We start from the raw sequence: 24,508 nt of genomic DNA, 5'->3' as shown, positions 1-24,508 counted from the left end.
AACACAAAACAAAAAAAATCGCCAAAGTACGTAAGTCGAACACTTACAGGTCTGATCGACGATGGGCCGCGGTGAACCTCCTCTTAGCCCTGCCGGTCGGCACCTGCGCCCCCATTTCCATGACGCGCAGCACAGGTGGGTCGCTGGCCACCTGATCAGTAGTGGCCGGTGCACTGTCCGGACGGCTACGAGGCCTTCGGACCAGCGACGGTGCGACCTCCTCCTCCTCCTCGTCGTCGTCGGTGATCCGGACGAGCCGACGGCGCTTTGGCGCTTGGCTGCTCTCTGCCGGCAGCGTCGGCGCAGGCGAATCTGCTGCCAACGGCCTTTTCCCTGCCACTCTCTCCTCGGTGGTCGGGACGGGGCGGGCTTGGTCCTCCTCACTGCTGGTGTAACGAGTACAACGAGCAGCGTCTTCCTCCGGCGGATCTTCCCCCGCAGGATTCTCCATCCCAGGTGCCAGTGACACATACATTGTGCACCGGTCAACATCTCCGATCTGCAAGAGTAACACAGGCAAGTCAGCAGCAGCCAATAACAAATGCTAAGGATAATAATCAGTAAGATACCTTCGGTCCTGGTCGCCCCAACTTGAAGGCTTCCACCCGATCACTACCACGGACGAAGCCCCCGTCCGCAAAGTTGAACAGCTCGTTCAACAGCCGCTGCACCTCTGCCTTCTCCAAGACTTCAGGCCGCATCCTGGTCGGGTCCAGGCTTCCGGTGTACTCGTACGCCGAGTGCACCCTCTTCTGGCAGGGCATCACCCGACGACACACAAAGTTGCCGACCACGCCTAGCCCGTCCAAACGCGACCAGTCGATCAGCTTCATCAGGTCCGCCACTTGGCCGTCGAACTCTGGGCGGTCGGTCCAGCTTACCCTCTTCTCGGGGATGTACCTCACGTCGCAGAATGTGGAGCTGCCCGGTTCTTCCCTGACGTAGAACCACTTCCTGTACCATTCGGTTAGGGAAGTGTTCCACGGACAGTGCAGATAACGGTTCTTCATCCCATCACGAAGATTGAGGTATACTCCACCTGCAATCTTGGAGCCTCCAACCGCTCCCTTCTTTCTTAAACAAAAAAGATAACGAAAGAGATCGAAGTGCGGCTCTATGCCAACATAGGCCTCGCACAGATGGATAAAAGTGGAGATGAGAAGGATTGAGTTCGGGTGCAGATTGCAAATCCCGATCTCATAATACAAAAGAAGACCCTGAAGAAAAGGATGAACAGAAACCCCAAAACCCCTCTTAATAAAATCCTCGAACACTACAATCTCACCAGCGTGGGGGTCGGGGTAGCTCTCCCCCTCGGGCGCCCTCCAGCCGCCAAGCTCCGGGCTGTGCAGTAGCCCCATATCGACGAGGTCACCGAGGGACTTTGCGGTGCTGCGGGATTTCTTCCATTCCTTGGCCATCAGCTCGGCCCTCTTCTTGGAGTCGCTCTTCGCCATTGGAGATGCGGGAGTGGTTTCGAGCTAGGAGTGTGCAGGTGGTTGAAGAAGGCGAGAGCGGAAAGCTTGAAGGTAATAGCAGGGTAAGCAATGCGGGGTTAAAGTCAGGATTTTATAAACTGCAACTCCACCCCTCCCACTTCCCGCATTTTTAGGAAGTGGGCGGGCCATACGGCAGACGCGGCGCTTCGGTTTTCAATGATTATCGACAATCAATGCGGCGGAGTTTTCGTACAACTTGATGGTTTCCTTTTCTCAAACCGCGCAAAGGGCGGCTGCACAGTTGCCAGGCGCAACTTTTCATGCAGCCATCTGACATCCCGTCAGGAGGTCCCATCACGTCAACTTTTATGTGGTAAAATTTTTCAAAACAAGCAGACAAAAAATGATAGAGAGTCAACAATCCGAGGACTGCACCGACCACCGAGCACTTAGTGCTTGGGGACTGGTCGCCCAGTCTATCAACTCGGAACTTCAAGGACTACACCGACCACCGAGCACTTGATGCTCGGGGACTGGTCGCCCAGTCTATCAACTCGGAACTTCATAGAATGCACCGACCATCGAGCACTTGATGCTCGGGGATTGGTCGTCAAATTTGTTGAGACTGCACCGACCACCGAGCGCTTGATGCTCGGGGACTGGTCGCCTAGTCTATTAGTTCGGGAATCAGCGGGCTGTATCGATCTCCGAGCATTGTACACCCAGGGACTGGTTGACCAGCTCGTCAAAGTGATAAGTCTATTCGATGGTAAATGAGCATGAAATGCTCGGGGACTGGATAATCTTAATTTTTTAGACCTTGCTACAAGGCTCATGCTTCGCCTTCCAGCAAGCTCGGGGACTACATCGGTACGATGCATCTGGCGATGCATCTCAATTTCAAAACTACTTTGGGGAATTTTCTTTTGACCCTGGCACCACGTGCCTACGTCACCTACTACCAGGCTCAGGGACTAAGTGGGCACACTTCACCTTGCGGTGAATATGCTTGCTTTTTTGAGGATCCGTACTTTTCAGAAAGTAAAGTGGGTACACTTCACCGGAAAAGAAATATTTTTTCTCTCAAGAGCACCATGCATTCTTCGAACAATTGGCTTCTTCTATGATCAAATATGTGTAGATTTGGTCAGAATACCGTCGCAATTGTCTGGGCAATGTTCATGCTGATTGAAGATGTCAAAGTTTCATTGGTCGAAGAAGCTCAAGATGGCGTGTTACTTCACAATACATGGTGCTCGGGGACTAGCTGTGGGGGTATAAACCCCTATACCCTTATGGCTAGACTTGGGCCACGAGGCTTGGCCCATTACGAGACAAGCTCGAGGTTTGATCCGACAGCTTAGAGTTTTGCGCAAGGAAACAAGACGTGGAGATCAAGCAGGATTCTAGTCGGTTAGAATAGGAATTCATATCGAACTATCTATGGCAATTGTAACCGACTAGGATTAGTTTCTAGATCTGTAACCCTGCCCTCCGGACTATATAAGGAGGGGCAAGGGACCCCCCTAGGACACATTATTCTCTCAACACAAATCAATACAACCAGACGCAGGACGTAGGTATTACGCCTACTCGGCGGCCGAACCTGGATAAAAAGCTTGTCCGTGTCTTGCGTCACCATCGAGTTCGTAGTTTGCGCACCGTCTACCGATAAACTACTACCGTGGGTATACCCCAAGGTAGACTGCCGACCAACTTTCGTCGACATTATCCACCTTGAGCTTGGGCGCGAGGACTTCTCCTCTGACGAGCTCAGCCAGCAGCCGTGCCAACCAAACTGCCTCACACGCAGCTCCAGCAGCGGCGATGTACTCAACCTCGCATGAAGACAGAGCAACTACCCTCTGTTTCGTCGACTGCCAAGCAATCGGGCCTCCTGCTAGGAAGAAGATCTGCCCACTGGTGCTCTTCCGGTCATTCACATCACCTGCCAATCGCTATCTGAATAACCTAGCAGCTTGGGGATGCCAGCGTTCTTCTTGCCTAGGTGGTAGTGCAGCCCCCACTGCTGCGTCCCAGCCACGTACCGAAGAACACGCTTCACCGCAGTAAAGTGTTCTTGGCGTGGCGCTTCCATGAACCGGCTGAGGTAGTCAACAGAATAAGCCAGGTCCGGCCTGGAGTTGCATAGATACCTGAGGCTACTGATGACGCTGCGGTACTCTGTGGCACTGACACTTGGCATGTTTCCCTCCTTAAGCAGCTTCAACTTGGGCTCAATGGGCGTGGCACTGGAGTTGCTGCCAGCCATCCCCGCCTTCTCGAGGATCCTGGCGGCATATGCAGTTTGACGGAGCGTGATCCCTGCTGCTCCTTGCGACACTTTGTGCAAGGTAGTAGGAGAGTAACCCAAGGTCACTCATGCGGAAGGTACTCATCATCTGAGCCTTGAACTTGTCGATAGCTTCCGCATCACCTCCGGTGATGATCAGATCATCGACGTAGACGCCCACGATCAGACGCCCTGTGCCATTGCCACGGATGTACATAAGGTGTTTATCGACGCAGAACTTGAAGCTAAGACCGAGCAGTGAGGTGTCAAGCTTCTAGTTCCAGGCCTGCGGAGCTTGACGAAGTCCGTACAGGGCCTTGTGGAGATGAAGCACCTTGTGCTTGTTCTTGCTGTTGACGAAGCCAGGAGGTTGCTGTACGTAGACCTCCTCCTGAAGCTCGCCGTTCTAGAACGCTGATTTGACTTCCATGTGGTGGACACCCTAGCCGAAGTGAGCAGCAATGGCAAGGAGCAGCCTAACTGACTCCAGCCGAGCGACGGGGGCGAACACCTCTTCGAAGTCGATGCTGGGACACTGCACATAACCTTTTGCCACGAGACGCGCCTTGTACTTGACAATGGCGTCGTTCTCATCACGCTTCACCTTATACACACACTTGAGGCCGATGGCGTGCTCGTCCTGAGGAAGATCAGCTAGCGACCATGTGTTGTTGACACGGATGGACTTGAGCTTCTCCTCCATTGCTGCGTTCTAGTTCGGTTCGTCGTCGGCATCCTTGAAGGACTTGGGCTCCTCCACACTGACATTGTGCAGCTCGGCTTCTTTGATGTCGCGGTGAGCTCGCCCAGGCACAGTGTTCATGCCAAGGATGTTCTTGAGTGTCCTGTTCCAGGTCCTCATCATTGTCCGCGTCGAGGTTCGGGTCGACGCTTAGTGGCATCGCGAACTCCACCTACATCACCTTGGTGGCATTCGATGCGGCAGTGGTTGGTGAGGGTGCCTCCGTCGACGTCGAGCCTAGAGCTAGCGATTCTGTTCCAGGTGCTGGTTACGTAGGGCTCCCTGTGCGCGGCGGTGTGCCTGGCACGGGCGCGTTGGGCTCGCGGCGTGTGACGGGGATCCTGGCACGTGAAGTGTCGAGGGGCCGGTGCGTGGCAGCGTAGCTCATACTCCTCCTCGTTGGAGAATGGCATTGAGTTGTCACCCGGTGTGGCGCTGCCCTAGTCCCAACCCGCGTTCTCGTCGAACATGACGTCACGCGCGACCCGAACACGCTCCGTGGCGGGGACATAGAAGTGGTATGCCTTCACTCCCTCCTTGTAGCCGATGAGGACTACCTTCTGGCCATGATCCTCGAGCTTGGACAGGTGACGGCGGAGGCGATTGACGTAGACGACGCACCCGAACACTCTTAGGAAGTGCACGGGTGGCTTCTTCCCATACCACGCCTGGTACGGTGTCAGGCCGTCGAGGGCGGCTGCTGGCGACCAGTTGAGGAGGTACACTGCAGTGTGCACTGCTTCTCCCCAGAAGATGCCTGGCATGCTCTGTGCACACAGGATGCTCTGCGCCGTGTTCACGACCATCTGGTTTCTCCTCTCCACGACGTCGTTTTGCTGTGGAGAGTGCGGTGCAGAGTGTTGTCGAAGAATTCCCTCGCCAGCACAGTACTCGCCGAACTGCACCGAGGTGAATTTGCCTCCGTTGTCGGTGCAGAGGACTTTGAGCTTCTTGCCGGTTTCGCATTCCACCTTCACCTAGAACATCATGATGGTGGTTGGAGCATCTGCCTTGGAGTGCAGCAAGGTGAGCCACATGTACCTGCTCATGTGGTCGACCAGCAGCAAGAAGTAGGCATTCCCGGCCGATGTCGATGGCGTGATGGGGCCATAGAGGTCGTGGACCAGCTCAAGCTCCTCCTTCGCCCTGTACTTAGCAACCTGCGAGAACAGTGCTCTCTTCTGTTTGGCGAGAACACGGTCCTCACAGACTTGCTCAACATGGTCTTTCATCGGTAGGCCCTTCGTCATCCCACCTCGACTCAGCTTCCGAAGCGCTTGAAAGTTCAGGTGGCCAAACCTTTCATGCCACCTCTAGGCAACATCGCCGACACGCGCGGTGAGGCACACTGGGGCGGCGATGTTCATGTTGAGGTAGTAGAGGCGGCTTGGGGACCGAAGCACCTTTGCGAGCAGGCATCGATCTAGGTCGAAGAGGCACAGGATCCTAGCCTTGATGTCCACCTTGAAGTCATCCTCATCCATCTGCCAAGGCTGACGATGTTGGTAGTGAGCCACGGTATGAAGTAGACACCCTCCAGCCAGCGGTGCTCGTCGGTCTTGCAGGCGAAGAGGACAGTCCACTTCCCTTCAATGTCGACCACCGACCCGTCACTGAATCTGATGGTGCCGGTGACGCGTGTTCAGCTCGGTGAAGACGGCGCGTGACCCTGACATGTGGTTCGTCACACCAGTGTCGAGGACCCAGCGTCGGGGCCTCAGGGTCTCTCTCCCCTCATCACTAAGGTGGAGGACCTTTTCCTTGATGAGATGGACGCACGGCTGTGGATCGACAGCGGCGGGTGGTGGCGGAGTGGATTGGGGATTGGGTGTGTGCATCGTGTTTACGTCAGGTTCTACGCAGACGTACATCAAGGCCCAGTCCTCTTCCTCCTCCACTTGGGCCACGTGGGCCACCACCTTCTTTTTCTTGCCACGACAATCCTTGGCCTAGTGGCCAGATTTTCTGCAGTTGTCGCAGCGGTCTCCACTCGGTGGTCTGCTGCCATCGGCGTTCTTGGTGCTCACGTTCTGGCCATCACGAGCATCGCACTGCCCGGATCCTGAGCGACCACGCCCGCATCTACGACCCCGTGGCTTACCACGGCTGGTGGAGCCTGAGCTGCTGCTAGAGCTCTCCTGCTCGTGACGAGCCTTGCGGCGGGCCTCCCAATCTTCTTCGTTGAGCATCAAGCGTACGAGGGTGTCCGTGACCTCCTTCGGCTTGCTACGCTCCTCGAAGACACGTAGGCGCCCCTTGACTTCCTCGATCGAGACCTTGTTCAGCTCGAGAAACATCTTGACTGAGGCGGCGGCCTAGGACAGCTTCTCAGGGACGACTTGTAGAAGCTTCTTCACTACCTTGGTGTCGTGATGTTGTCACCGAAGATGCGGAGGTTGGTGGCGAGCGTCGTGATACAGATGCCAAAGTAGGATATGGTCTCGCCCTCCTTGAAGACGAGTGCGCTGAATTCATGGTGAAGCTGCTACGCGCTGGCGTCGCGCGCGTGGTCGTCGCTGATCTGGAGCACCTTGACAGCGTCCCATGCTTCCTTCACGGTCCGCTTCGGGCGAGTGTTCCCTACATCTCAGAGGGGACCGAGCGCAGAAGCCCTGCCATGGCCTGGCGGTCCTGCTGGTACTCATCTTCGTTGGGGTCTTCATCGATCCTGATATCGATGGCGTCCCAAACCCAAAGGGTCTGGAATTGACCTCCATCACCAGCGCACACTCCGAATAGTTCGTCCGCGTGAGCATCGGCTAGGCGACGTTCGTGGATGGGCGCTCGATGACGCGCTCGACTATGCGTGAGCCACAGTGGTGGCGGCTGCGGGAGCGGCCACGACGTTGCGACGACAATCGCGAGGACTTGACCTTCTTCTCATCGTTGCTGCTATCCGTCGGCTTTGGTGACTTGGACGACATGGCGGCGATGGAGGACCAGCTCCGATACCAATTGTTATAACTTTGATGAGGATGAACATAACACGAACTCAGTGGAACATAGGGAGCAATTTGGTGCTGCAAGCGGAAGCGTTTTATGGTGTCTCTCATTTCAATATAAAAGAAGTATATGCACTAATACATGGATAGAAATAAACTGACAAGGAAAACAAACACGACATGTTCGTGATTGGTTGTTGCCATCCCAACAGCCTGGGACATACCGCCTTCTATGCCTAGCCGCTATTTACTCTGAGCTACCTTCTATGGTTAGGAGCTCAGAGCTTATTCAAACAGACAACAAGGGAGCTCAGATTGAAGTTGCAGGTCGACAGCGCTGTGGTAGTTCACAAATAAGCTAGGGCACAAACGATATGATATGTAGGATGGGCCTCAGCTCGTGCTAGCACCTGTCTTGGAGGACTTGGACTCAGCCTGTTGTTTGGGCTGCAAGCCCGTGTTGCAAAGACGAGAAGCAGGTGTTGTCCACCTAGTGACAGAGGCGTATGGGGTGTGGACTGCTAGTCAATGGTGCTTCGTTGCCTTGTCACAACAAACAACGGCAATGGACAATGGAGGATCGTGATAAGGAATTTTTAGAGCATCTAAGAGTTAATATTTTTGCTCTAAGATAAATGGTAAAAGGTCCCAAACTTTATGAAATTCATAGAGAACGTAGTAGAGATTGACTGACCAGTAATAAACTCAATTAAATTATTTGGAGCGGAGGAAAATATTTTGAGATGTTCCACACCGAAAGATTAATCTCAAGAAGGCATGAATTTGATTATAGATTAAGATAATGCTATATCGGGCAAGGAAGATCGATCTACTAAACGCATTTTAAAGATATTGCTCACTCACAACACACAAATGAGCAACAAGCAAACATCACCTCGAATCATTTGCACTAGCATGTATGCACAACCATGTTGCTAAGTCTTATTATGTTAAATTTTAATTTAATGAAAAATATTATTTTTCGTATATTTTCATGAGCATAAAAAGACAAAACTAAATTAGTTTTATCTATTTTGAAAGGAGCAAATTTTAGGATGTTACAGCACCCTAAGATGACAGCACACTGGGCAGCAGTTTCCTGATCCAAGTGCACTGGCACCATTGTGCTCTTGGTGTAGTTGATCCTCAAACCGGTGGCTTTAGAGAAGTTGTGTAGGACAGATTTGAGAGCTTGGGTGTCCTCAACATCCCCCTTCATGACAATCAATGTATCATCCGCATACTAGAGCACAGCACATGACTGGTATAATGGTATTCACCTGGTGACGCACAGTGCCTGCTGAACGGATAAAGATGGCAATGGGTAATTACCCACCGGGTTATGGCTGCCCATACCCTTAACCACGAGGAAATATTTTACCCACTAATTTACCCATATTCATGCACGGGTAAAAGTTCTTTCCCATACCCTTACCCGGCCCATGCGGGTAATTAACGGGTACCCATGGCTTTTCCTTACCCATGGATCTAAGAATGTTTACAATATCAAAATTACATGTATCAATATACCAGACTCCCAATTTTAGCCAAAGAACCACAAATCAATAACAAATTAATCAATCAAACTAGTCATACAAACACATGATCAAATAGTCTAATATAAAATTTGTCGTCTGAACTCACGAGGAATGGGGGTAGCAGCGTCCTGAGACACGGCAACTCGCGGCTGCGGTCTCTGCGTTCATGACTGCGTGAGATGCAGCACAGCAAGGGGGGAGCGTAGGAGGGGATGGAGGAAGTGGGATGCGGAGATGAAAACCTAGGGTTGCGTTATATATATTTTTACTGGGCTTGGGCTGTGGTGGTAATTTTGACCCCCACGATTCATAGAGTTAGGTCGGGTTTAATTTACCCATGGGCTAAAGGGTATGGGCAATGCAGTCCCATATCCTTACCCGCTTTACCCGTTGGGTAAGACTTTTATCCCATTTACTTACCCATGGGTAAAAAAATTAGCAATACCCTTGCCCTAATAGGGTTTTTACCCATTGGGTTTCGGGTTTCGAGTAGAAATTGCCATCTTTATGAACGGATGAGAACCTGTAGGGTATCAGCCACAAGCAAGAACAGAAGGGGATAGCGGGTCCCCTTGTCGTAGGCCTCGCTTGCAATTGATCCAAGGTCCTGGACAACCATTAACTAGCACTGCAGTTTTTGAGGATCATAGAATGTTGTCATCGAACCCGCGTGCCATCAAGATTCTGTCCAAGCTCTCCCATATTACTGTATCAAAGGCTTTTGCAAAATCTAGTTTAAGTACAACCTCTTCCTGCAGGCTTGCACAAGTTCTGCAGCAAAGACAAACGTTTCTGAGATAGAGCGTCCCTTGAGAAAACCAGTTTGGTGCAGATCAATCAGCTTGCCGATTTCCTTTTGTAGCCTTGCTGTGAGTATCTTCCCTATAAGCTTGACTGAACAATTTGGCAAACAAATTGGCCTAAAAGCATCGACCACAATGGCACGCTGTCTCTTTGGAATTAGCACCATATAAGACCGGTTGATTCTCTCCAGCTCACCTGTCCTTCGTAGAAGGCATACAGTAGAGCCATGACCTGCGGTTTGATGTATCTCCAAGCTGCACGGTAGATGAACGGCCCAAAACCGTCTGGTCCAGAAGCACTGGTTCTATCCATTGACTTCAGTGCCTCGAAGGCTTCGGCCTCCGAGAAGGAAGCAATGAGTTTATGTGACGGCTGTTGATGACCCAGGAACAGACTGTGCATGCATGTCAAAACCCCAGGCTGGCGTGGTGGGGTCAGCGATGATGGAGCTGAAAAAGTCCGATAGAGCTTGAATCTTTCCTTCATGGCTGGCTATCATAGAACCCTGCACTTCGACATATCTGATGTTGTTTTGCCAAAGCCGAACAGTGGCTTGCGCATGGTGAAAGGCAGTGTTGGCATCTCCTTCCTTGACCACCCTGTATTTGCTACGCTGCTTCCAGTAAGCAGCCCTTTCCTTGATCGCTTGGCATAGGTGATCAAGATAGTCCCTACGAGCCTGCAACTCATGACAAGAGAGAGCCCGCTCCTCCTCAAAGGTGTTAAGCAATAGGATAAAGAATTTGTAATTGGAAATGAGTTGGTTGGCGCCCTGAAATGCCTTGACCAAACCTTTGTCGCCGCTCTGGTCGCCTTGAGGCAAGCTGCAAACATTCTCGAAACATTCTCGAAACAAAAGACACTGGATTTACGAATTGAGGTGGACATGGAGAGGAGGATTGGCGTGTGGTCAGAGGTGGGTTTTGCTCTAGGCGACAGAAAGGAGGTGGGGAAGGTGCACTAGTACAGAGAAGGCTTTAGCCCCCGCCCGTAAGAGGCTTTAGTCCCCGCTATGGAATCGAGGCTAAGGTTTCGGGACTAAATGTCCCACCTTTAGTCCCGGTTCCGAGAACCAGAACTAAAGGTCCACCCTCAGTCCCAGTTGGTAACAGCAACCGGGACTAAAAGGTGCGCCAGGGTGTGCCACCTGGCCTCCACTTTTAGTCCCGGTTGTTGCTACCAACCGGGACTAAAGACTTTTTTCTTTTTTCTTTTTCTTTTCATTTGGTTTTCTATTTAGGGTTTACAATTATGTTATTGTTATTTTCGAATGTGTATTGTTTGCTGGTAGTTTATGAAACGCGCACCTATAATTTATATAATTTAAAGCATTACATAGAAATATACTATAAAACACTATATATATATATAAATAATATGTATATAGGTCCATAATATAATATTTACACATATGCTTCACGGACAAAGTATTTACAACACAATTTATCTCCGCCACTCAAGCATCGTATAAATGATCATCGTTATTTGGTTTTATTGGCTCCTGATGGTTGAAGTAGCACTCGCCGCCGGGATTCAGGACTTGGTCGTTAAGAAATCCTGCGATTGTCTCCTGAATTCCTTTTAGACGCACCACATCCAACACCTGCTCCTTCAGCCACATCTCCTTTAATAGACATTAAAGAAAAAGTTAGAGGTATGAATATGATTTATTAAATAGCAACAAATAAATGAAATAAACTTATTATATATACATTTTACATACTTTTAGGTACTCAAGATTAGTTCTTTTGACATACACAGTCATAAACTCGCACACATAGTAGCCACACAAATTGTTGTCCGGTGTCTGCCGTAAAATCCACTGAAGGAAGATGGGCTTTGAAAGTGCTGCATTCAACTCTGGACGGTGCTTCTGCACGAACCCAGCCCAAATCCTAGCAATAAAACGATCATTATTAATTATCCATTACCAAGTTAAAAGAGCAGAATTTAATATATAGAGATCGGAGTTACCCTTGGATAATATCTATTATTTCTTGGTAATCGTCCTGTGGTTTTCTCAATGAGTCATAGATTACCAATTGACATTGCCAGAGATCAATGACAATTAGTATCCAATGAAAGCTGCATTTGTGTGCATATGTAGGCAAAATTAGTATATATCTTCATATTGATCTGATTAATTAGTTAAATAGAATGTACACACGATAACGACACTTACTTAAAGTTGTAGAGAAAGAGTATATATCTTTTATCTTTTTGGTTGATCAAGAACCTCCGTAGATTTCTCTCCGTTTGAGTTCTCTATAAGACATACGGGGTCTTGTGGTCTTTGAATACAATATTTGGATCCACAAATCCAATCTCCTTGTCATTTCTAACTCTGAGGTCCCTCATCATGTTTCTGCATATGTATAGCGGGTTTCTGTAATTAGTTATATATATACATGATAAGTTACAGAGACATTATTGAAAGGAAGAATCACTTACAGACAGAAGCAACTCATTAGAGATTTGTCAAGAGCGTCCATGTGGCATAGTTGGTGTAGCTCATTAAATTGAACATAAATAATATCATCACCACGGAAGTAATGATAGTTTCTAATTCAGACACAAAGATAGTCATCTGCTTTTCTGACACACGCTTCCATGTGCCATTTGTTTAGCATGTACATTTGCGTTCTAAGCTTGCTGAGGGCCGCAGGGTTGTATAAACTCTTGCCATATGTATATTTCTTCTGCCAATGATCAATTTGTGGAGCACTTTCAATTGGTGCCCCCGCTATCATTTGGGCTAAGCTAATACCAGTTTCCGCAAAAAAAATTTCAAGCTCATCAAATTTTAAATCTGCCGGTATCTGCTGGTCTAGCACGTCAATGTTTGAACCATATTCATTTCCAATGACTAGCGGGGGCACTGATTGCTTTGATTGTTCCCCGAGCTGTGCTACGCCCTTGCGTGCTCTTTTCTCTTTCTTCTTCTCTTCTTCTATGGATTTCCTTAAAGTGCGATCATAGTCTGATAAAGATGATGATTCTTTCTGAGCTTCACGCCTCTTTTTTTGTTCAGCCTCAACCCTTTGTCGTAGATCTTCTGGCCATAGTAAGAGGTACGGCTTCTCAGGGTTTCGCTTGGCTTCTCTTTTAGCCTTAATTTTCTTGAAGAAACTATCCACGTCTAATTTTACTGAAGCATTTAGTTCTCCATCAGTCTTCTCATAGGACAGCTTCTTAGGAATGATAGTTTGTTTCTTTTCGGAGGCTTTCTTTTTTGGCGGCGGGGTGGCCGACACATTTGATTATGTGGCCGGCCTCTTCTTTCGTGCTGGAGCCACGTGTGAAGGCGATGGGGCGGCCGGTGGCGGTGTTGGAGCCCGAGGAGGCGGCATTGGAGCCCTAGGTGGCGGTGTTGGAGCCTGAGGTGGCGGTGTTGGAGCCCGAGGTGGCGGTGTTGGAGCCCTAGGTGGTGGCGTTGGAGACCGAGGCGATGTAGCCGTGTCTTGCACTCCCTCGTCATCACCCGCAGCACTATGACATGTCGGTGACCACCTATGAAAACAAAAGGTATATGAGTAAACCACTAACTAAGAGAATGCAAAATATATTTAGTGAACAAATGTATAGTCAATTTTCATCCGCACCTAGGATTAGATTCATGACGAGGAGGTGGTGGTAGACTACTAGGTGATGCCCCAGGAATAATGATGTAGCACTTGCGCCAACAAATAAAAGTCTTCTCTGCTTCTCCTAGAGTCTTCTCTCCATCACCTCCTTCTATCTCAAGCTGCACATTACGGAAGCCTTTGACAACATTATCCACCGAGACACTAGCATATCTAGGTGGAACTATCACCCCATGGATTCTTGGTGTCCTCGTAGGGTCGACAGGAGTTACAACACCGACAACAACCATGACTGTGGCAGTCCCCTGTGGAATGTGCAGCTCACATGTTGTCAGAGGTTCAGAGATGTCATCCACCGGAAAGTGCAGCCCCACGTCATCTTGAATAGTTGGCATCTCCGTGGAAGCGCAACTACTTTTCAACTGACCAAGGGGCTAATGTTGACTCTAGGCTCTGATGTAGTTTGCCATTGTATAGAACTTACTGCAATCTGCACTTGTCTTTTGATCTCCTCATTCATTCTCTCTTCAAGCGCTTTCTCTCGCGCTATCGCTTCACGAGCCACTTCGCGTGACTCAATAACCATTGCCTCCAACCTATGCAACCGCTCTGCTTTCTCTTCCTTCTTTCGTTGGCGGCTTCTATAACTCGGTCTATCTTTAGGGAAGCCATGCTCCCATGATACCTCCCCATAGCCTCTGGTTCGCCCACCGTGTTCAGCAGTCTCCAGGGCGTATGTCAGCTCATCCTTTTCTCTATTTGGCTGTCAGGTGTCGCTTTCAACTAATCCTCTAACATAGGCCATTCTCTGTCCTACTCTCTCGAGCTTTTCGCCGTACACTATCTTTCCGATCTCTAGGTCTATGGTTCCCCCGTCACCAAAGAACCAATACTTGGCGCACTCGGGCCAGTGCATTGATTCTGGTTCGATCCCTCTCCCAAGAATCTCCTGTTCCAGCTTTTGCCACTTAGGAATAGCAGTCCTGTAGCCACCTGAACCCAAGTGATGGTGGTATTGCTTTTGTTTAGCATTTTCTTGATTCTTGATCATCCGTGCCTGACCCTCTTCTGAGTTCTTAAACTCTATGAACTCATCCCAAAAAGGCCTTAACTTGACGTAGGCCTTGTTGGTGAAATCTGGTGTCCGGCCTTGTGCAACAAAAGTCTTGTATAATATCTTCTTCGAAGCCTGAAATTGTTTGGCCATCTTCTGCATAGCCCAGATTTTAACCTTCTCCTTCAAAGCTTCATCCTGTGTATCGAGCGTGAAATGTTGAAGTATATCTTGTCAAATCAATTCCTTGTCACGATCTGAGACAAAACTAATATTAGGGTTATCTTTCCATTACCTCCATTCACAAGCACTGACCGGGAGCCTGTCCCTTACAAGGTAGCCACAGTGCGCAACAAATTTTTTAGAATTAGCCCCAAGTACTTGTCCTGTACCCTCATCGAATTCCGACAGAATGTACCGACCCTCCAACGGCTTCTTCGGGCCGTGCACTTTTCTACTCTTCTCAGAAGTTGCCGCCGATTTAGAGGGCTACACAAACAAGTATAAATATATTACTATAAATGTCATTTTTTTAATTTATATATATACATATATACTAGATTGTAGATAGACCTGATCAGGATTGTCTCCCACAAGTTCTTCATAATCAGCAAAGTACTGACTCCCATCATCTTCGCCTTGGGGATCTGGATTGGCGCCGCTGTTGATTAGGTCCATCATTGCATCATCCATGTTGTCATTCGGACTAGCCATTTCTGCAAATTTAATCAAGTGTTAAAAGTTTTTGACGCGATCAACAAAAATTATTTGGATAGGCTAAACTTAGACAATATTTGATACAACAAAAGCTTTTATTCCATAAATTATTTCTTTGGTTTTTATTAAAGGTTTATTTTTGTGGACTTTATTTGTAATAAGCAAAAAGGCTAGAATATATTGAATGTATGAAATGATAAATCCAGAATGGTACGTCACAATAATTGTACGCAAACATCTCATTCCGAACCCTATACTCGAATAGAATTGATAAGTATGGCCCGGATGAAGCTGATAGGAAGTTCGAAGTGAAAAAAGGCTACAAATAAATCTAAAATACAAAATCTGGTACGGATACACCGGAATACACTGGTAACAAAACATCTCATTCCAAATGAAAAACTCGCTGAGAAATTGATAAATATAAGTATGCTCGAGACGAAGCCGATAGGAAGTTCAAACCGAAAGGATAGTTAAAGTTTGGAAATAGAAAATTAAATTTGGTGACTCTTGGAACATATTGTTGGGAGTTGGGTACAATAATTTTTATTTCATACTTCTGCTCCTGCTAACTCAATTTTTTTTAATTGATGGTTTAAATACAAACCAACACATAATAACACTCGATTTAGTTAGACGCTTGCTTTTACCTTGACATGAAGCACAAATAAATAGTGACTCTTTTTGGGGTTGTTATATGATCCAATAAAATTCATTCTTATATAGTGTTTCTGCACAATTTATTTCATGTTTGAGTTCGCATCACCTAACTTTACTTTTGCAAATATTTAACATGTTTAACAAGACAATGATAATTATTTTGAAAAGAATTTATTTATATCATAGAACAGAATAGATGAAGACAAAGACAAATTATGTTAAATATTGTCTTCCTACAATAGAATTTAAAAGTTACAAAGTATATATAACTATGAATATATATGGACTCGTTCACACATTTTACTTGATTGTCTACACATGAATACTATGAACATAAATTGTATATGCAAATAGAAATCATTGAGCAATAATGACGAGTAATTTTAAAAAAGTCTCAAACCATCTATAGTTTCTAAAAAAATAATATAGTTTCTCAATAACATATATAGTTTCTAAAAAAATAATATATAGTTTCTAAAAAAATAATGTAGTTTCTCAACAACATATACATCTCATCTCAATATATATACAAAGCGCTCAACAACATATATAGTTTCTAAAAAAATAATCACAATGTAACAAGTGTGCCGGCCGAGAGGTCATCATCGTACTATGGCGGCCGAGGGAGAAGAAGCTCGCGCGGTGTACGGTCGCCGGAGAAGAAGGAACGCGCACGGCGTACGGTCGCCGGAGAAGAAGGAACACGCGCGGCGTACGGTCGCCGGAGAAGAAGCGCTCGGTGCCGGTACAGTCGCCGGAGAAAGAAGCATCGGCGCCGGAGAAGAAGCGATGGTGGGGGCGCTCCTCGGCTCGGTGGCGGTGGCGGTGGGGGCGCTCCTCGCCTGCGGTGGCGGCGGCGACGCTCCTGGGCTCCAGACGACGGCGCTCGGCCGGGGACGAGGGCGAGGCGACGGCGGGGAGGAGCGGCGCGCGGCGGAGGAAGAATTAGGGCAACAAGATCGAGGAGGAAGAAGACTATTCGTATAAATAGCTGCGGCGACCTTTAGTCCCGGTGCGTAGCACCAACCGGGACTAAAGGGTCTTTAGTACCGGTAGGTGCTACGCACCGGGAGGTTAGAACCGGGACTAAAGGCTACCTTTAGTCCCGGTTCTAGCCAAGAACCGGGACTAAATGTATTTTTCTGTTTCTTATTTATTTATGTATACAATAATTAGATTAATGTTGTTAATTGTATAGTAAATAGAATAATAGGAATTAATTTGATAAAAAATAATAGTTCCATTTATTTTTGTCTAATTGCTTACATAATAAATTTGGAAACATAAAATCTTTTCATCACTTATATTAGCAAACTTCAATATGAAAAATAATTAGTATTTTGTTAATGCAAAAATGTATTATTTAATTTTAATATCTTAAAGCAGATGTTTTTGATAGAAAAATTTGTTTGTGCAATATTTAAACGTAAATTTTGTTTATTTATCATCATTTATCTCCAAAATCATGATATACGTGATATTCACCATTACATCGGATTATTTTTTTTAAATTTTTCTCTATTTCTTATTTATTTATGCTTACAACAATATTCACCATTACATCGGATTATCTCTAACAACTTTGTGTTCAAATTTTTTTCATTTCAAGTCATCGAATGGGTCATTTGACCAAGTTTGACCAAAGTCAAAGCATTGGTTTTTAGAAACACACACTTTGACTGAACCCTATACGGTCCCAAATGGAAAAGTAATGAATACAAAGTTTGTTGCACTCATCAAGTTCTACATTTTGTCTAATGGTCAACATTTCTTTTGGAAAAGTTTGAACCACTCAATTTTGAATTTTGAAAGAATTCATAGCCACGCATCGGTTTTCGGAACCCTAGATGGTCTCGAACGGAAAAGTCATGAATACCAATATTGTTCCACTCATCAAAATCTACATTTAATATATAGACCATTTTTGCATTTGACAAAGTGTTGCGAAGGTGTAGTTTAAAATCCACAATTGACACATGTAGTTTCATATAGTTTGTGTGAGATTCAAGAATTGGTGGGTATTGTGAACTTAAACTTTCTCAAATGGAAAAATTTTCTATATAAAAAGTTTAGATCTTGATGATATCTAACAACTTGGTATTCAAATGTTTTTTATTTTAAGTAATTTAGTTTGTCATTTGACCAAGTTTGACCAAGTTTGACTATTTTTGCATTTGACAAATAATTGACACATCTCTTATAATAGCAAACTTAAATGTCATTTCATTATTTGAAATGATATAAAATAAGAAAAATTAATATAAACATCTTAAGTTACAATTGTCACATACACATACTCTATTGCAATCTATTTATTAGGCGGGCACAATAGTGATCTTCTTTTTGACGTATGTTCCTTAGTCATGATCTTGACGTAACCATGGAGTGTCCTCAGCATTTATCAGTATGCTCGGATATTTGGTCACATTGAAAGGCGTGATTCGGTCATCCCTTTCATAATCTTCTGAAATATCTGACTTGTCCTCAATTCCCACAATGTTTCTTTTCCCTGAGAGAACTATATGGCGTTTTGGCTCGTTTGTTGATTTGTTGTCATTTTTCCCTCTCTTCTGTTTTTGTAGACATGTCTTTCACATAGAACACCTGATTCACATCAGTAGCAAGGACGAATGGTTCATCTTTGTAACCAACATTGTTGAGGTCCACTGTTGTCATTCCATAGTCTTTGTCAACTGTCACCCCGCCTCCGGTAACCTTCACCCATTGGCACCGGAACAAAGGGATTTTAAAATTAGGTGCGTAGTCTAGTTCCCAAATCTCCTCTATACGGCCATAATATGTTTGTCTATTTCCATTCGGGTCTATGGCATCTACGCGAACTCCACTATTTTGGTTCGTGCTTCTTTTATCTTGGCCTAGGGTGTAAAATGTATTTCCATTTATCTCGTACCCTTTGTACGTGAGGATGTGCCATGATGGTTGCCTAGCCAACAAATACAGTTGCTCATCAATCTGGTCACTACCCCGACATTCTTTTCGTAACCAATCACTGAAAGTGTCTATGTGCTGACGCATAAACCAACCTTCATTCTTCTCTGGGAATTGCGATCGTAGGAAGTCCTTGTGTTTCGTGACATATGGCTCCACCACGGATGAGTTTTGAAGAACTGTACAGTGTGCTTTATTGAAAGAATCGTCCCCCGTACCGATGTATGTTTTCTTTCCTAGTGTTCCCTTTCCACTCAGTCTCCCCTCGTGGCGCGATTCAGAAACACCAATTGGGTCAAGTTCAGGAATGAATTCAACACAGAACTCAATGACCTCCTCTGTCCCATAGCCCTCGGCTATGCTTCCTTCTGGCCGAGCACGTTGGTGAACATATTTCTTCAGAACTCCCATAAACCTCTCAAAGGGAAACATATTATGTAGGAGCACAGGACGTGTGTCATGATATCAAAGAAGGATGGAGAGAACACTAACTCAAAGCTGACAAGACATTGAACCACATCATTCTGTAGAGCACCTAGTTCTAGTGGATTGATTGTCTTCTGAGAAATTGCATTGAGGAATGCACATAGCTTTACGGTGGCCAGACGTACATGTGGAGGTAGAATTCCTCTTAATGCAACTGGAAGCAATTGCGTCATAAGCACATGGCAGTCATGCGACTTTAATTTCAGAAATTTCTTCTCAGGCACATTAATTATACCTTTTATATTAGATGAGAATCCAGATGGGACCTTGATGCTGCTTAAGCATTCAAACATGATTTCTTTCTCTTCATTGCTAAGAGTGTAGCTAGCAGGTCTTAAATATTGGTGTCCATCATCTGTCTTCTCTGGATGCAGGTTTTCTCGTTCTTCCATGTGTTGCAAGTCTTGTCGTGCTTCAAGTGAATCCTTAGGCTTAGCTTATACACCCATGAATCCTAGAAGGTTCACACAAAGATTCTTTGTTAGGTGCATGACGTCGATCGCATTCCAGATGTAACATCCCAGATTTTTACGTAAACCAAAAATACAAGATTTTTAAAATTTTTCCTGTAATCGTGTGAAGCATATAGTTTTTAGGTCTAACTCGATCCTAACCCGCTAACAAATCGTGGCATACATATAGATTTGTTTGTAGGCAAGTACTTCTATTCGAGAGTCGTTTTGAGTTGGGTCTTGTATTGGGTTTTGAGTTCCTTTTGGAGTGCGCAAATCCGTAGCAAAGTTTTCCCGAATCTCCGTTGAGCCTATCTCAAAGGCGAAGCGAATTCCTTCTCAATCTTTCTGTTGGAGTACGTCTCAAACTCCTTTGAATTCTTTTGAACTCTTCCCGAAATTCCCCTCTCAATCCCCTCTTTAAAAATCCTTTGAACCTAATCCTAAATTCCTTTATCCATAAATAGGAAATCTTCTTTCCTTGGGCTCCAACTCTTTTTCTTTCTCCCGCCTGGCCCACCTACCCCCTCATCCCCCTGCTGCGGCCCATACCTCTCTTTGGCCCAACCGGCGCCCTCCCCTTCCCCTTGGCCCAGCTGGAGGCCTACCAGGCCCAGCCGAGTCGCACCCCTCCCCTGCCCTGGGAGTAGGGATGAAAACTATACGGATATTTTCCGATCATATTCGAGACCGAATTCATTTAGAGGGGTTTAGATCTGTCCGTATCCGAGACCGAATATTCAACATCCGATACTGTATCCGTATCCGAATACTTAAATTGTATATTTATGATGTCGACATCTAATCTTATCTTATCCGACATGATTGACATTATCCGTATTCGAATCCGAATCCGACCAAAAATATGAAAACAAATATGATATCGGTGATATCCGTTCGTATCCGATCCGTTTTCATCTCTACCTAGGAGCGAAACGCTCCAGGCAGAGCCGCCGCCGCCGCTCGGTGGAGCGCCCGCGCCCGAGCACTCCCGCACCCGCGCCCTCGTGCCCCCTGCCACGCGCGCCTGCATCCACCGCCGCGTGTCCCGCTGTGGACACGGACGACGAGGATCAACGCCATACCCTAGGAACCCTAGCCGCGCCTCCTATAAGAACCAGAGCCGCCGCCCTCTTCCTCTGCTCCTTTCCGCTGCCGCCGCATGCCTCCTTTTAACCTCCTTGCTCTTTCCCCGTCGCGGCATGGACGATACCGAGCAGCCGCCCACCATCACGACAGCCCCTGCCCCGACGCCGGCCGCGCCGAGCCCCGTCCGCGGCATCCACCGCGAGCACAACGTCAAGGCCCTACGACCTCGCCCTGCGACCGCACCAGCAGCGACCCCGAGTCCTCGCCGTGGTCTGCTCCGAGCCCGGCCATCCCCGACGCCCCGGTCTACCTCTGCGTCGAGCCGCGCCACCAAGCCGACCGTGGCTCCGAGCTCGCCGCGGTCATCACCCCGTCCGCGAACTGCGACGTCGCGAGCTGCACCAACTGTCAAGCCGCGCCCCGTCGAGCGTGCACACGGCCTGCACCACCCTGCGATGTCACCCACGATGCCTCCGTCTCCGTCCATGCCACGGCCGTGGTGACCGCGACCCCGACCCCGAGCGCCGAGCACCTCCCCATCTACAGCCTCGCCGAGCGCGACGTCGAGCCCCGACGCGTCCGCGCCCTCGACCTCGCCGCGCCCAAGACGTCGTGCGCCCTCGCCCTCGACCCCGGGAACCCGCCGTGACGCCGAGCAGGAGCTTCGCCGAGCTCCTTGCCGACCCCGACACCGAGCTCCGTCCGCGACGTCGCCCGAGCTCCGTCCACGACGTCGGTGCGGTGACCAAGCCCCGCGACCCCGTCCGGCTTCCACGTCCACGTCCTTGCCGTGTTGTCCGCGGTCACCACCTCGTCGCGAAGCTCTTCTCTGCCGCCAGTGAGCCCCAGCGCCCAAGCCTCCTCCTTTCTTCCTTTCTCGCCACTGTTCTTGTCTGACATCCGGCCTTCGTGCCGAGGTTCTCCATCACTGCAGTGAAGCCGCAACTGGAACCATGGCCACCGCCCCCCCCCCCTCGCCTTCACTGGAACACGCAGCAGCAGCACCTTCCCCCCCCGGCCGGAGCCGTGAACGCAGCGAACCACCTCCGCCCTACTCCAGGGAGCCCCCACATCGACACACGCGCTTGCTTCCGCCTCGACGACGAGCACAGCACAACGAGCAGCGACTGTGACCCAAAGCCCGCCAACTGCAAGGTCGAAACCCCCCTAAACCCTAGTTGACATTGGCGAAACTCCTTCATACTTACATCATTTTGTTATCAATCATTTGTCCTTATCATGATTTAGCACGATCTATCTTCGTCTATATCATTGCTTGTGCCGTGCCTTCGTGCCGGTCTATTTATCCATCTCTCTATCGTGTGCTATTAGAAATGTGCTACTCCGGGTTGTTATAGTGCCTTTGTGTTATTAATGATCGAGGCGTGATTCCTTGCGTATTTGTCGTGTCTGTGGACCGTGCCGTCGAGCCGGTTGAGAGAGTGATGTGTTTGGACGTTGCAATCGCGAGTTTGTCTCGCTATGGCCGTAATGCCAAGCATGTCCCTTCTCTCGTGTTGTCATTGATCTTGTGTTATTTGTCATTGGACCGTGCCTTCGAGCCGGTTAGGGAAATGGTAGTGCGTTCGACCATTTCGATCGTGGGTTCGTCCCGCCGTGATCGCGATGCCGAGCGTAACGCATTCCTCCTGTTTAGTTGACTTCGTTGAACTACGGTTGTTGGCTCCTATCCCCGTCCCTAGGGTTTGATCATTGCGGACTCGATATTCATAACGACGCGGTTCTTACCCGCACCTTCGAGTCCTCTGTGATCTAGTCTAGTGGGATACAGATTAGGAGCAACCTTGTGGAACAGTCGGAAGCCAACTTGTTAGGTGGAGCTCATGGCCGCGAGTCGCCTCGCCATGGTCATCGGGCTTTACCTTGCTTCTCGCATGTTTATCTTATCCGTCTCATATGCCTATGCCACCTAGACTCGGGCATTTCCCGTAGTTCCCGCAGTGACAACCACATTGCCTGGAACTATAGAAATGACCTTGTGCCGATTCAGAGGCACCTAGGTCGCGAAGTGATATGAGTTGGTGTAGTTCGTGGGGTCGTGTTTATTTCTCCAACTGTCGTTTGTTCCATGGCAAGTTGGTTGAAAGAGTGTGATTCGTTCTTCTTCTCTCTTGTTCTCAATCCCCGTCGATCTAGTAAGATGTGGATTGAGCCCCTTTTGCTTGTTCGATGTTTTGTTTCCAGTTCTGCGATTCCCGTTGTTGCTTTGGCGAGCGGATCAATGGAAAGTGAAGCCTGTGTCTTTTCTTGTCTTTTTGGTTCTTCGTGCTTAAACTCTTGTATGCTTGTACCTATTCGATCGTAGCATTTCTTTGGTTCTCGTGGTGACAACCGCACTGCTAAGAACCCTAGAGATGTCTTAGTGCATTTAGTGCACCTAGGTTGTGGCACCCTACAAGTAGTTTGAGCACTCGTGTTCTTTGTGTGTCACTCTTTCTAATTCCCCGCCTCTTACCATGGTGAGTGGATTGGAAGGAGTAGACCACTTCCCTTTTTCTTCTCTCTTTATCCCACCCTCTCTTGGCTCTCGCCAACTACAATGGCGTATGGGTTGAGAGAGACCGGAACTTCTCGTGCTCGTAGTCTTTTCGATTCCCATCGATCTCTATGACACTCGGATCAAAAGACCGTAAGCTGTGGTGTTTGCTTAGGATGAGTTAGAGTCTAAGCAATTTATTAAAGCCGTACAGGTTGACTCAGTTGACCCGAGAAGTACCGGCTAGGCTAAGACTCTGACTTGTACTTAGTGAACAACCATTCCTATTTCTTTTAGCCCAGAGATCGGACATCCACCGAGAGGGCTAAGTCATTATCCTTTTGGTGCTCTTTTAGTGTAGTTGTTCTTCAGTGTTCTTCGTCTCTTTTCGCAGTCTTTCGAGGTCTAGTGGTTTGATTGTTTCGCCTTGATTGTCGTTTACGAGGTAGTTGCTTCGGTTAGCGATGATCAAATCGGAACCAGTCGAAGGAAGGACATGCAGATAGGAGAAAGACCTTGGATGAGTACAACTACAAGTGAACTGAGGATCTTGGAAATGTCACTCGACAGGTGCCACGTCCCACCCAACCTCGTAGAATCCTATTAGACATGCAATAATGTAGATGCTAGTGCTTTACTTTTATGCAAATGAACTGAGATAGGTTGCATGATAGAAATGCTTGTGAGCCATTGCCTTGTTGCAACCTATAACCCTTGCACACCCGCTGTTCGGTTAGATGCTTGCATACTACTTGCTACTGCTTCTACTATGCATTATATCTGTGATGTGATGCAACGTGGGAGATTGGATGTGAGTGGATAAGGCACGTGGTGCCGATAACTGGATTTTGGATTTTGGGAGATCTTGGCGTGTGTCTTGGGTGTGTGGTGAGGGTCGACTCGACCGAGCAGGATCTACGACGAGTCTTGGGACAAGTCTTGCCGGGGAACGCTACCTGGGCGTTCTCCACGAGAGATACCTGTGGCGGGTACATGTGACAGGGAGAGGTCCCGGAGTGGAGTGTCTTCGTGGGACGAAGCACCGGGATGGGAGGTGCTGTTTAGCACGGGGTAGCCGGATGTCCCGTCGAGCGGGGCATCGGTTGGCCCCTCGTGAAGATGTCCTGTTTGGTCACCCTAAGGACTGATATGTTCTGTGGACCGGGTCTTAGGAAGCCTTGCACCCCACTCGCTCTTATGGGGAGGAGACGGATGTACGACCAGCTAGGGCGGTGCCACTACTACTAGGTTGTTAGCGGATA

General features: G+C 47.9%; 1 long non-coding RNA gene across 1 annotated transcript; it reads left to right on the top strand.

Moving 5' to 3' along the window:
- Window positions 3,362-23,889, top strand: LOC110435366. Its single transcript, XR_002453023.1, has 3 exons — window positions 3,362-3,373; window positions 20,375-20,378; window positions 23,709-23,889. It is a non-coding gene; the product is annotated as an uncharacterized LOC110435366 (long non-coding RNA).

The sequence above is a fragment of the Sorghum bicolor genome, chromosome 5 (assembly GCF_000003195.3).
Source record: "Sorghum bicolor cultivar BTx623 chromosome 5, Sorghum_bicolor_NCBIv3, whole genome shotgun sequence".
Taxonomy (NCBI): Eukaryota; Viridiplantae; Streptophyta; class Magnoliopsida; order Poales; family Poaceae; genus Sorghum; species Sorghum bicolor.
This window is presented reverse-complemented; position numbering and strand designations above follow the sequence as displayed.